The sequence below is a fragment of the Ammospiza nelsoni genome, chromosome Z (assembly GCF_027579445.1).
Source record: "Ammospiza nelsoni isolate bAmmNel1 chromosome Z, bAmmNel1.pri, whole genome shotgun sequence".
Classification (NCBI taxonomy): domain Eukaryota; kingdom Metazoa; phylum Chordata; class Aves; order Passeriformes; family Passerellidae; genus Ammospiza; species Ammospiza nelsoni.
The window spans coordinates 53,306,764-53,321,652 of record NC_080669.1 but is presented as its reverse complement, the minus strand read 5'-3'; the positions used below and the strand labels follow the sequence as shown (position 1 = coordinate 53,321,652).

At 36.5% G+C, this 14,889-nt stretch overlaps 1 protein-coding gene across 1 annotated transcript in view; it reads left to right on the top strand.

Moving 5' to 3' along the window:
- RAB3C (RAB3C, member RAS oncogene family) overlaps positions 1-14,889 on the top strand; it is a 119,368-nt gene that overhangs the window by 17,950 nt on the left and 86,529 nt on the right. The gene's annotated exons all lie outside the window — the stretch shown is intronic.

The following is a 14,889-nucleotide window of genomic DNA, read 5'->3' as shown; positions in this document are numbered from 1 at the left end:
AGAGAGGATATGGGGGTCACACAAAAGGAGCTAATTTCTACTTAATGCTAGTCAATTTGCATTTTTTTCAGGAAGTAAGCTTCATTGCATTTTGTAAGAGCACAGAGCCATCAGGGTCTCTGAGTCACATGAGGATGTTTGTAGTAGCTTGCATAGTAGTGTATATAATGGGCAGTGCATACAGATTTTACATGTGAAATTATGGTATCAAACAAAACAGCATCTCTGTAGAATTTAGCTCTGTATTTACTTTGATATCTGTTGGTCGGATAAGAAAAAGCAGTTAGCATATCAATTGCAATTTTTTTTTCTACTAGGGAAACTGCTTTTTCCACTTTTCTTTCTTTTCAGTGTAGTTTAAGGCTAATCTCCTTCAATCTTTCCTGAATAAACATATTGTTCTATCATAATCATCTTGATATTTTCTGATTTAACCCAGATTGTTTTATTACTCACTCTTCATAAGCAAATTCTTTCCCCAATTTTTACCTCTTATGACTTTGTTTATTCATTAATTGCAGTTTGAGAAGTACAGAGAAATTTTACCTCAATGAATTCAGTCAATAACTCGGAAGTTGTCAATGGTATAATTTGCTGACTTCTTTACTCTAAAATTAGTGTAGTATCTATCTATATATGATGATAGCTGTATATATATGAAGAAAATTCTTACTTTTCTGGCCATCAGGTCATTATTTTTGTATATTTATGGAAAGAAAAAGGAATTTAGGTCTGCCATAGGAAATAAATTTTTCTCTTGTGACAGCAAGAATGATACTCAGTGGGCATTTTTGCCACTTATAGATTAGATGCTATTGATTTTGGTTTATTTTATTTGCAAGTACAGGCCACTCTGCAAAAATGAATATGAAGTAAACTCTCCTAGGTGTTTATGGTTTTTCTTTATAGATGGTTTGGTTTGTGATGCTGACTACTAAGGCCTATATTTGTTCATCTTAATGAAGCATTCCAGAATGAGCTGAGCTAAATAAAAAACACCTGGGTATGTAATATCTCAGAATTCACCTAAAATTAGGACATGTACTTTCTGCAATGTCCTTAAATCTTCTGGGACTGATTATTTCTGACCTCTTCTCCAAAAGTTGCTCAAATTCTAGTAATCTTATAAGACTTCTTAGCAGCCATTATTGCAATTTACTTCATGTGCAATTTCTTCAGAGAATTCTGTCATTAGGGTTTCTAGATTTTAGTGGTTATGATCACACATGATATAGTATCACATATGCTAACAGTGAATTAAAAAGATACGAGCTGAAGTGCGACAGCATCTTAGCTGGCTCGATGTAAATGTAAGATTCTTCTACTGTATGAACAAAATGAATCAAAGTAATTTCCTGGAGAGCCCTGATTTCAGTACTGGAAAGAAGAGAGGGTGAGGAACTAATAACAAGCTATTTTCTCAGGAGAGGGCATCAGTCTTCAAATGCATTGTGTAAAGGTTTTAGGACTCAAATACTTAATAAACTTAACACATAGTAGGTATATGTTAATAAATTATGGGAAGTTGGAAGGTGTTACCAGTACAGAAGAGGAGATCAGTATATAATACATTAAAAAACCCTACTAGCTTTCAAATGTCAGGTAACAGAATTGGAATTTAATTTAATGATATCAAACTGGACACTTCAGGAACAAGAACAACAAAGTACTTTTTAAAGTATAAGTTGTTAAGAGCCACTGAATAAAGGCATGATCTGGGTATATGAGAAAACAAAGGAATTACTATTTACCATCCAAGAAAAAACAGTTTATATGGTTTTTGCATTTGCCTGGTGAAATATTTGCAGAGGAAATGGGACTATTTCATCATTTGCTGTGCTGGAGATACTTCATATGGAGAAAGAAGTTCAAGCTGACAACAGGTAAAGAAAAACCCTTCTGTACTACATAGAGGAACTAAAGAAAATAGGAGACAAATAATGTAAGTAAGTTTCTTTCTCCAGAATAAAGGGCAAGACTAGTGCTTTAGTTTTTTATAAAGTTTGTAGTTGGTTTGGTTTGGTTTGATTTGGTTTAGTTTGGTTTGGTTTGGGTTGGGTTGTTTTTTTTTTTCACAAACACACCTAATTTTGTCCAAAATGCACAATCCTCCATTGAGAAGTAATTTAGATGAGAAAAAAAATGTGTAAATAGGCCCATTATTTACATGTTGTCAATGTGCTAAAGAAACCTGTAACAAGTGAACAGGAATATGCACTGATCATCTGTATAACAGATAGAGGCATTCATGGTATGACTTAGAAAGCTTCTGTGGATTTGGGCTGACAAGTGGCACTTGGACCTTTCTGAATGCTCACAACTGCTACTTCCCCAATTGTGTGCTTGTATGATATTTTGAATATGGTGGTAGGCTTGTATAGAGTGCCTAAAGGATTCAGGTATTTGTCTTGTTGTCTCTGCTTCATGAGAAAACAATATTTTTTCTAGTCTTGTATAGACCAACTATCTTTCAGAATGTCCATCTGTCAGATACTAGTAATGCTTTCTTTTCATAGCACTCTACTTCTGGCAGTTTAATTTATTGAGTGGTTCAAAATAGTGTCAGTAGCTAGCTGCATCCCATAAGGTAGAGCTGGTGGCATGTAGCAGAATCACAACAGAAGCAAAAGTGATCAATAGGAAATCAGTTTGGTCTTTGAACCGGATGTGTGTGGCAGACAAAGAAGCTCACAAAACACCTGCTGAGTGGAGCATGTCTTTTGCCATGATGCAGGTAGTATGGAACCTATCAAGGCAGAAGGACATTAAAAAGATCATATAATGGCAAGGGGGTTATAGTGGCTTTGGCTGAGAAATGGAAATCCTAAGATAGCTAGTATTGTGCTAATTAGAGAAGAGAGAAAACAAAAAGAAAGATGTGCTGGAAGCATATATAAGGAGTCCTGTGAAAATAAATGTCAAATCTGAAGCAAGATTGCAATTAGCAGCCTGAAGGATGAAAAGACCTTACAGAAAAGTCACATAGTCCAGGACAAATACCTCTATGCTGAAGGTTATAAATACCATTATGATTGTGCAGAAGGCAGGAACCTTAAAGCTAAGTGGAATAAGCAATGACAGAAGATGGCATTTGTACATGAAAGAAACAATGATAGAAGGCATTTGTACAGAACAGTCTTAATTGGACTTAAGCTTACATATATTTTGAGCTATTTTTTTTTTCTTGCTCTAATTGGAAGGCTAAGTCACTTTAAAGAAATACCCTATTTTTAAACTAGCCCTCTTAATAGCTGGTCTGCATGAGAAGAATGAGCCTGGGATTTTAAAAGGATAGAAAGAATAAAACCTGGAATTCTTCATAAATTTTGTCAGTTCCATACACGCAGATTAGCAATGGCAGTTCTTGGTAAAAAATTATGTGAATTAAGAGAAGTGTGCGCAAACTCATGTTAAGCGATACTCACTGAGAGTATTTATAGACACAGAAACTACTTCTACTCGGGAAAGTGGAGAGCTATGTGTGGTTGGAGAATGGAGGAGGCATATTAAAAAGGACTATCATATATGTCCACCTTCTTGCAATTTTCCCTAAATATTTAATAAACACTATTAGAATGGATGCTGACTATATGTTTTTCATTTGACCCCTCAAGACTGGCCATACATTCAGGTGTATTATCTACAAAACAAATCAGTTTTTTGCCTTCTCCCAGGAAAAGTTTCCCTACTTTTTATGAAACTGTGTTTTCTAGCTATACAAGTGCAAAATAATTCAGTCATGGCCATTGTAGTGCTCAGGCTTCTGTTACATACAAATGAGCCTTAATACTTTGAAAATTATGGGATCCAGGGAAATAGGAAATTTATCTGTCTGTCCCTTGCGACAAGCATTTTTAAGAGCTGTGTGGTAGTAGTTCACAAGTGATCACAGAAGAGGTTGAAGGTAAGGCAGGGCAGGACTGTAGTCTATTTGTTTCATTGTGGTGAAGGATGCAGAATCAAGAACTTGATGGATTCCAGGAAATCTTCTGGTAATATTTGTGCTTGGATTCCCATTTTTAAATATTACAAAGAGATATATATATTTTTTTTTTAGTGTTTGGTAGATTACATACTAGCTTTTTTTTGCTAAATTATAATTTTTTTTTCTTCTTTTGAAGTGTCATGTATCACACACAATTCTATCTGAATTCCTTTAGAAATTCTTGGCTCCAATGCAGTGGTTGTTAGCCACTCCTGTTTGGGCCAGTGGTGTCCTCTAGGACAATCAGACAGAGCCTGTGGAAAGAATGCAGATATAAAATAGATTCTCGCACATGTAAGTAAGGTAGGAAAATGGGGGAAAATAGCAGTTTACATGATTAGCCCAGCTAGTGCACAAATACACTAATACACTAGCCTAGTAAATTTGACTAGGAAAAAAAACTCTTGTGGGGCATGTTGGAAAAATGAGTTGAGTAACCTTGACTTAGAAAGCCCTATTTTCCCTGTGCAATCACAGGAGCACTACTCAATCCTATACTACTTTGTATAAACTGTGGGGTTCACTCTGACTGCTACACAGCCCTTGGAACCTAGTCCTGTGATATTTTTCATTTTGTTTTGCTGGTTAGAAAGTGAAATAACATTGTCTGACTTTCCATCTCTGGGTATAAAATAATAAAAGAATATATACACCTTGTTTAGGAGTAGGAGATATTCAGGCAAGACTAAGTGTAGATCAGGAGACTATTGTGTTTTGAATATATTCTGGCAAGATGCTCAGGGCTGTCTCTGTTGACAATGATGAACATGCATTCATCTTACACAATTTTGTCTCAGTTCAATCACTGTGCAAAGCTGTGTTGCCATCACACAGTATGGTCCCACACCATGAGTCTCAAACATGAAGCAGTGACATGGGTACAGCATAACTGTCCCTGCATTTTTAAGTTTGGGCAGTTTTTATTTGACCTTTGGTTTTACCTTATACACTTACGTGTAATACAGTGAGAACATGCAGAGTGCCCAGTGTTTTGCCCTAATTTACATACTAATGCAGATAAATTGCTGAATGCAAAAGTAGATTTGATTTTATTCCCCCTTGTGTACATAAGATCTTAAAAAACGGGATTCTGTATGCCAGGAGATTCACTTCCTTACCAATGTTTTTTTCTGATCATGTAGAAGAAGTACTGAGCTACTGAGCTGCCCAAATATAACTTTCAACATACCAAAATGAGTGTATGTCTCTTGTGAGAACTTGAGTTTTCAAAAGTAGCACTCACCTTCTACTATGGTATTTCTCTTGGAAGCATACAGTTAAATCCAGTGATATTGTAATATCTTCTTTAGTGTAGTTATAAACATGGCCTGTTTAGAATGGAATTTTAAATACTGGAAATTTATTTTATTTTATAAAATTTTGTCCACATAAAATGTCCATTAGTGTATTTTCCTTTTCTTTTTTTTTTTGTCAGTGACTATAACTACAAACCTAAGTAATACAGGAATTTTTTTCTGAATGTTTTATGGATTTTGTCAGTACAAGGGATTTTAAATGTAGTTGACTGTTTCACAGTTTTTCATCACATATGGCTTTTAATAATAGAAAAAATCTTCCTTTATATCAAACATTTCCAAGACTGAGAGAACTAATGTTGGATCACTGCTATTCATTCCCTCAGTAATCCAAATTGTATCTCAAGGGCTGCCAGACTTTTAGCATTTAGGAGATTAATAGCCTCTATTTTCTGTTTCTGAAAGGGGTTTTGTAGTTGGTCTTTGAGTAGGTTAGGGAGAAACAAAATAAATTTAATAGCTTTTTATGTCCTTGAAGTCTTAATTCAAGTGATTGACTGTACTTCATCTAGAACCAAATCACCTGTAAATCTAACTAAGCCATTAGTGCTGAGACTATTGTGATTAGGTCAATAGCCAGCTTGTATCAAAGTTGACTTTTAACTATTACATCAGAAAATTTTCTCTTACAAAAAGAAATTGTTTCCTGGATCTATGATGAGATTTCAACTCAGATTTCTAAATCTTGTCAATTTAGGGACAGGAGTTCCAAACCTGATGATGTTCACTTTTGAGTAATTCAAACAATAAAAGCCTTCAGAAAAGCGTACAGTAGCAACTTCTGTTCTGAAGTTGTAAGTAACTCTTACACAAAGGGACAGGTTTTCAGTTGGAACACAGCTGGTTCTCAGTGTTCCCCCAAAGTGAAAAGAGCCAAGTTAACAAACAAGCTTCATTAGATGGAGATAGAGGTGGAAGACTAGAAACTTGGGGAAAGGGAGGTAATTTAGAAGTACACAAATACACTAATACACTAACAGCTAATGGATGAGAGATTAATTTCAGTTTATTCATGGCTTTTCAGAATTTTTGTAAAAATCAGTGTGCTATAAATTGATGACCACCAGAGCACTTTGGGCAGATTATGAATAGCACAAATGATATTAGGGAGACAGACATTATCCAATGAATCAGTGTTATGCCTGTAGAAGCCTCTTTTAGCTGGATGCAATTGCTGAGATGATGCCAATAGTTAATAATATTATGTCTGTCTGTCTATCTGTCTGTCTGTCTGTCTGTTTGTTTGTTTGTTTGTTTATTAAAGCCAGGTGCCTTTGTTCACATTCTGAATTTCACTGTCTGGTGAAAAGAAAGGATGGAATACTAAGATGGGTGTTAATAATTGTCAGTCAGGAAAGTTTAGAACTCAAAGATGTGAATATGCCAGCTTTGTTAATTGCTCAGAAATACTTTGAGAAAAAGCATAGCCATCAAGGCAGAAATTTCAGGTGAAAGAATACATCCTAATCCCACTGTGTATTTTAGGGAAAAAATAGAGCTATATTGATTATTTGATCTGATGTCTCTGTGGAGACCAAATGATGGTTTGATTTTTATTTTAATCATGGATATTTATTGGAAAACCTTTGTAGCAGAATCCAGACTATTCTAGGATATCTATACTTTTTGGTCCAGGAAATGGTGCTGATGCTATATTTGTAGAAATATTCACCAATTTGTTTTGGTGTGAGGTTACATTTTCTAATCCTTTGAAATTTGGTTGTGATACCTGTTTCAGGCTGATAGGTTTAAGATTTTCTGTAGGCCACTTTTAGTTTCCAAAGTGTTTATGGAATCATGGAATGTTTTGGGCTGAGTATTTGGGGAGACCTTTAAGATCATCTAGTTTCAACACCTCTGGCATGGAGAGGGTCACCTTCAACAAAACCAGGTTGTTCGAAGCACCATCCAGCCTGATTTTGTTTTGAACAATTTTGAGGCTTTTCTGGGCAAGCTGTTCCAGTGCCTCACCATCCTTTTTCCAAAGTAAAGAATTTCTTTCATGTATCTAATATAAATCTGCCCTAGTTCAGTTTAGACCATTGTTCAATTTAAAGCCCCCTTGTCCTATCACTACCTGACCTTGTAAACATTCCCTTTCCAGCCTTCTTATAGACTCCTCTTTAGGTAATGGGAAGGTGCAATAAGATCACCCCAAAGCCTTCTCTTCTCCAGGCTGAACAACCCTAGCTCTCTCAGCCTTTCCTTAAGAATAGGTGCTCAAGACCTCTCATCATTTTGTCTCATGTATACTTGCTTCAAAAGATCCAAATCCTTATTTTGGCAGCCCAAACTGGAACTTGCTGGCCAGACTTCTTTGGATGCAGCCCAGGACATGTTTGTCCTTTTGGAGCTGTGAGTGCCCATGGCTGTGTCATGTCCAGCCTCTCACCCACTGGCACCCCCAAGTCCTTCTGCTCAGGGCTGCTCGCACTGCCCAGCCTGAATATGTTGGGATTGCTGTGGCCCATGTACAGGACTTTGCACTTGGCCTTTTTGAACTTCATGAGATACCAATGGACCATCCTGCCAAGCCCATCCAGGCACCTCTGGATGCCATCCCATCCTTCAGGTGTGTCAAAAGCACCACTCAGCTTGGTTCCATACACAGAGGGTCCAATTGATCCCAATGCCCATGCCACCATGTGTTGTTTGTGATTAACCCTTTCTATGGAGAAAGAGGCTACACTTCATTAAGTTTGATATTTTATAAACATTTCTGGCCGTGATTTTCCATAAGCAAAAGCTGCTTTATAAGTAACACAGTGCCTTATAAACAAATTGCTGCGGAATTTTTATTATCCTTTTAAGTCTTAGAATTTTTGATTGGTCAATTTCTATAATGCTTTTAAAATTTGTCTTCTTTTCCCAAAATATTCTACAATTTCTTTTGTTTTCATGTTGGGTAAAGGACTACATAGACCCCAATGGGACATGGTCCAGGCAGCAAAAGGTCCATTGGGGCTATACGATAGATCAGGAAAGAACTTCAGAACAAACTGGCAAGAATGTCTTTGTTTTCTCCTGTTATTTATGGGGGCAGGAATCTGTGCTTCATAACCATAGCTTAGGAGAAAGATACGTAATTAGTTTTCTCAGTAGAAAGTTCTGCTCACCAATCCATTTTCTCATTTGTTTATATTTGTCAGAGAACACTGTGTAATGCTTGCTGCCATTCCTCTTACTGTTAATTATCTGGACCGTAATTTAATTGTCCTTTGTAGTGTTCTGCATTAGAAATCTTAAATAGTTTATTTCCTAAAAGCCAGGCATTTCCCTTGAACCTAAGCCAAGATATTGCAGCATATGACTTAAGTAAATGAGCTGCATGTGATACTAATCATTTTGGTTTTGTCTCTTTCAGTCTCTAACAGGCTTTGGCACAAATCTGTCCTTTTCTGTGTTTTTTCTAAATTATTTCCAGGATTCTTCAAAAAGGGGAGTCATAAGTGATTTCTGTGATTTGGCTTCCATGCCAGTATGCTGCTTATGTGCATGAAAATAGCATGCTTCCCTCTACCATGCACGAGAACATGTTCAGAAGAAACTCAGTTGTCTTTGTACTTCTTCCTGTTGTCAGGAGCTTCCAGAATTGAAATCACTTGCAAGTGAAAATCGTAATTTTCAGCTGTAGACCTCATTCTGCATCCTCTATGAGAATGATTCCTGCTCACACAAATAGGACTATTGCAAAATAGTTAACTTGGGTAAATAGAGACTGACAGACAGGACTGTATTGTTTACTCGCTAAAGTGGGGCCCTCATTGAATGAAATCGTTCAGCTTCAGATGTTACCATCAGTTTATCTCATGGCTAAATATATCTCTCTCTGGTAGCAACTAATTCCTAGGGGCAGCTGCCTGTTCTCAAATCACATTTTGTATCCATGTGCCTGTAACACATGTAGTTAATTATGACAGAGGACCTGGAAATGTTATTAGAGTCCAACCACTCAAAACCCCTCATTAATTGTGTGCAGGGCTACCTTTGATTAGTTATATTGGACGCTGAGCATCATCTGTGTACTGTTGAGTCTGCACAGAGAAAAAATCATGAGAACTAACATGTAGAAAGAAAGAATCTATATTTTACTCTGATGAGGAGAATATTGCCTAAGGATCTTCAAAAATAGGAGAAAAATTCATATTGATATTTCAGGAGTGTCTAATTTGTGGTGGAATATCTGAAATACAGATGTTAGATGAGTGCTTATGTTCCTTTCTTCTTGTTATAAAAAATTACCTTGTCATAAAAAAATGCTATTATTTCTGAGGAATGCTAATGCTCTTTTATTCCCTACTGAGTTTTTGAGGAAGGAAGGAAGGAGGAGGAATAACATTAGATGAAGGGTGGCCTTACAGGCTTAAGAAACCTCCTCTTTTTACAGCTGAATGTCATGTCCTCAGGACTCATTAATCTTCTTGTTTGTACACACATCACCTATTCTTGTCAGGTATGTTGAGGTAAGACCTTCTTTTTTCACAAAAAAGAGGTAAAAAAAGTGAAAATAGCAGCTGGCGTAGAATTACATAGGAGAGAAAAAATAAATTTGGGGTTAGAAGCTTACTATGAAAATTTTCCTCTCTTAAAATATATTTAAATATTGAAGTGTCTCCTCTCTTGTTACTATCTCTTTCTATGAATGTAACTTCATGTTACTCTGGATAAGGAGAGATTATCATTGTGCTTGCTGAGAATGTGCTTTGGCCAATAATGTGAATAGTGGTGTCTTCCCCACGACATTGACAAACAACAAAAGAGTGTCCACAACTTGCATCAGGATTACAGATCAAAGCTTTAATTCTTCAGCTTTCCTCTTGCTTCTTGAGGTTTCTTGTCTTTTACCATAAGGTCTGAGAGCATCTGTGAAGAAATCAGCATATTATGGGTTTCGTGTATGCTTGCAAATAAATTTATTAAAAGTTGCAACATAAAATTACAGTTGTATCTGATTTTTGCCTTACTCTACACTGGGCTTTTAATTGCAATATTTCAGAGCTTAATAACTTTTCAATATTATTCTCTGATATTATTTTAGAATAGGGAATTCAGGGGATAGGGTGTACTTAGCTTAAAAAAAAAATCTGGGTAACTTTTACTTTAAGTAGCATTTCTCCTCAGATCTTTGCTGTAGAGAAACACTAAATGACAATCCTAACAGTAAAACAATGGATTCTGTGGAAGTTAGGAGTAGCAAAACAGTATCTAGGTTTTGTGCTAGCTTGTTGCATAGGGATAAACATCATTCTTGTATCTTAAAATGATGGCTTGATATCACAGCATAAGGGACTATTTAAATAGTAAAGAATTTCTAACAAAATTTCCAAAGATTTACTGTAGAACAGAAGTCACTTGACTGTTTTTATGGTTTAAAAAAAAGAAAAACAAAAAAAACCTATGTCTGCCAGTACCTGTAAAAAGGGGCAGCTGGTAAACTGGAAAATCTTATTCTTTCTAGAAAACAGTAATTTTGCATTCATGTATTTTGCTTTGTTTGCATGTGCTTCTTTCCCTTCTGGCTTTTAAGACTTCTTAGTGTGTGATTCAATTTAGTTTGGCACTTCACTGTAAGCTAAGCATGATTGTTGTGCCTCAAGTTTTTCCTTCTTAAGGGCCAAACTACGCAGTGGTAGGAATTAACTGTAACTAACAACATTAATCATCCCCCTTGGATGGAAACTAGGGGTAGCTGATTTAGTCTGCTCCATTTTCAGTAATTAGCTCATTATGTTCCTCCTTCTGTCATTGTTCTGATATCCATTGGATCTCTGCATTTGCAGGGACTGGATTTTAAATAGGGAACTTAGAACAGGTAAAAGGTCACAGCTAGTAATTTTAAAATTATCTCAATTTTTAAGCACAGCTTTCTTTGGTTTTTCTATGAAGCCTCTCTTCTATCACTGCGGTATGGAGTGATGTGTGTGCTGTGAATGACACGGGTACATTTTTGTATTCACTGTGTTCAAGGAGGCAGCAACTGGAATAAACTTGGTGTGCAGATGGTACTGGTGCCTCGGGATGTTTCATGGCACTGTTGAACTTGAGACAGCAATGCAGCGATTAGTGCAAGGGTGCTGACAGCTGGGAAATAGTTGTTTTTATCATCTAAAATAAAAAAATCAAGGGATAGTGTTGCTGAGTATGGTGCTGGATGGGCCTCATCTATATGGGTTGCCTTTCAGTGGCTAGGAAAGTCCTTTAGATTCAAGTGGAACTGGATTCCTTAGCTATCTTCAATTCATTATATCTTTTTAACAACTGAAATAAATTTTATCTATTGCTTAACTTAAATTGCTTTATATAAGCACTTATATACACATGCATGTGGTGTGATCTTTATTAACATACAGACTAAATTCACTCTTGATGCTGCTGAAAAATTTATAGAAGAATTCTATGGCATCAGGGGACTCTTATTAGCAAAACCCTCTTCATTAAACTGCACACGATACTGTGTTTTCCCTGCCCTCCCACCTTACCCATGGATGACATGCTGGAGCAAGGTCAGCAGAGGGTTTCCAGGCTGCCCAGAAAGCTGGAGCTCTTGCATTGTAAGGAGAAACAGTGATCTGAGCTAGCTGGAGTGTGGTAGGCTCAGAAGGACCTCAGAGCATCCTTCCCATACATATAAGGAGGTATCAGGCTGTATGTCACAGAATCATAAAATTGTTAAGGTTGGAAAAGACCTTTGTGTTCATGAAGTCCAGCCATTGACTGTCTGCCAGGAAGAGATCTATTTCTCTGTATAAGGGAAGGTTTTTCTCCACAATAGCAACAGTAAAGTAGTGAAAGAGATTGATCTGAGAGCTTGTGCAAACTTTTTTTTTTGAGGTTTTTCAATATCCAATTGAATAGAGCTCTAAGCAGCCTGTTCTTAGAGATGACCCTGCACAGAGCTGAAGGCTGTGTTTGATGATCTTCTAAGGAGCCTTCCAATCTGAAATAGTTTATGGCCCTACAATTAAGTTATGTGTTTAAAGAAAAGGGGCCTGGTGAGAGGAACAGAAAAATACCCAAACACTTCAGCAGTCAGGCATTCAACACAAGAGTTGTAAATGTGCAGGCAATAGCGGATAAATTTTAAATCACCTGCCCTGGCTGACGAAGACCTACTTCTCTGCTAAGATTCCATTTACTTCTCTTTCTTGACTCCTTATTTAAGGTGGATTATCTGTAGACTTATTTCAGGTTAGGGTGTTTTTAGAGGCATTCATGCTGTCTTCTGTAGTGGTTTATGTAGATGAAAATGCCATTATTTAATGTTTACAAATAAAAATATTCTTTCATAAAAAATATTTTCCAAACCTCTCCCTCCCAGTGTATCAGAAAACTTTTCTGAGGTAGCATGTGTAGAGCAAGAAGCAATCAATGCAATCAGTGAAAATTATATTCTAAATCTCTGATTGCATCAATGGCCCAGGAATAAAGAATGCTTTAATTTTTGAAAAAAGTAATCATTCTGATTAAATGCCTTTTTTTTCCTTCACACTACCTGAGAAAATTTTAAATTATTTGAAAGCAGTTAAAAATGGGCTTTGTTAAAAATGCGGTTAAAAATGCCTTTTTTTTTCCACTGTACAAGGGATCCTTTGAATCAAAAGTATTCAGCTTTATCTAATTTTTTTATTCTTGATGTTTTTCTATATTATCTTTATATTGGTGGAGAACTATTAATCTTTCATTTATGAAACTTTTAAAATATTTCCCCTCTACTAGTAGATGTAAAAAGTACTTTTCATCAAGGCAGCATTATTCATGCTGATTCATCTATGCTATCTAGTCAGTTTTGAGACAGAGGCATTTACCGAAGATAATGCTGCAAAAAATGGTCTTTTGGGGACAGAAGACAAATCCCCCATTTTATTGCATTGTTTCAGATGCCAAACATTCCCAAGAACACTAACAATACAGACCAGTGATATCTTTCAAAAGCTAAACTTTGTATATTTTTTTGATCCAGAAGTATATTCTTCATAAGCCCTGTTCATAAATAGGTGAAATGCATTGATGTTCCTAATTCACTATGACCAGAAATATGCTGTATGTATTAAATCTCTTTCCTTGACTGATGTTGTCTTCTTTTCAAACGCTTCAGGAATATTCTTAGTGACCTCCATTCTCTGTTTGGCCAGCATCATTCCATGAGGCATCACTGCTGAAAATAACTCAAAAATTGGTTTGAGTTCTTCAAAAAAAATTGGTTTGAGTTCTTCTGTTGGTGTCTTCTTGGCCCCCTGGGCACAGCCTGGCTCGTGTTCAGCTGCTGTCACCAGCACCCCCAGCTCCTTTCCAGCCACTCTGCCCCAGCCTGTGGAGCTGCCTGGGGCTGTTGTGACCCAAGGGCAGGACCCAGCACTGGGCCTTGTTGAACCTCTCACCATTGGCCTCAGCCCATTGATGGAGCCAGTCCAGATCAGTTCTTGAAATTAGGGATCTTGTGCATGTTCTCTTTCTGAGCTTGTTCTTTTTTAAATTTTATTTTTCCTTTAATTTTCTTGGTGGAGCTTTTTGTGTTTTGTTATGGTTTAGGTTTTGGGGTTTGTTTTTTTGGTTTTTTTTTTTTTGTTTTTTGTTTAGTGGGGGGATTTCCTGTAATTTGTTTGATTTTGTTTGTTGTTTGTTTTTTGTGGTCCTTTTTTTAAAATTTGATTTGGTTTTGTGGCTTTTGTGGGGATCGCTTTTTTTGCTGGCTTGGTTTTGGTTTTGCTTTGCTGTTTTTGATTTTTTGTTTTGTTTTGTGGTTTTGTTTCTTCCAGAGGTACTGATAAAGTTCTGCTTTCCTCAAATGGTCATTTTGTAATAAGGACATGACTGAAGACAAATGTAGCTGAGAGAACAGTAACATAGTTCATATATAAGCAATCTTTTTCACACAGATTTCTATGATACTACATTTTTTTTTCATAGCAATGACATTTCTTTCCCCCAAAAAAGTAGTTCAAGGGCAGAAGAAGTAGCAGTCTGGAAGAAGCAGTAAAAGGAAAACAGGAACAATTGCATTCCTATTCCAACCAGATTAAATGTAACTTGTTTTTAAGTAACTATTTTCACTATTGTTCCAGATCTGCTTGTCAGTAATTAAAAAACTGAGAAGATTCCTAATCTTTTAATTAATATATTACAAAATTGAATACTAACTCTGCATGTGCAGATGGTCATCTTCACTGTGAACTGTTATGCTTTAGTTTAAATGGAAAAATAGAGAATGACTCCACTAGAATATAAATGTCTCTGTGGGCACTGCGATTACAATAGTTGTCTTTCTGGCATAAAAGAAGGTAAAACTAATTATTCATGTCCTGTGAGTGACTGATATGAACAGGAAGCAGCAGATCCTGAAAATTCTTCTGATGCCCAACACTGAAAGTCTCAAAGATTAACTGCTGCTCTTGTTTGCCTTACATTGCAGACCGACAAGGTGAACAAGTGCCCAAGTCTGGATTTCCTACCTTAGTGTAGAGCCCAACAGGTCTCATACTGGTGGTTGACTCTACTGACATAAGTGCCAAGACCTCCTTCCTGGGCAGAAGAGAGAAGGAAGAGTTTTTCTCACAGTGATTCCTTCCTGTAGGATTCCAACCACAGAGT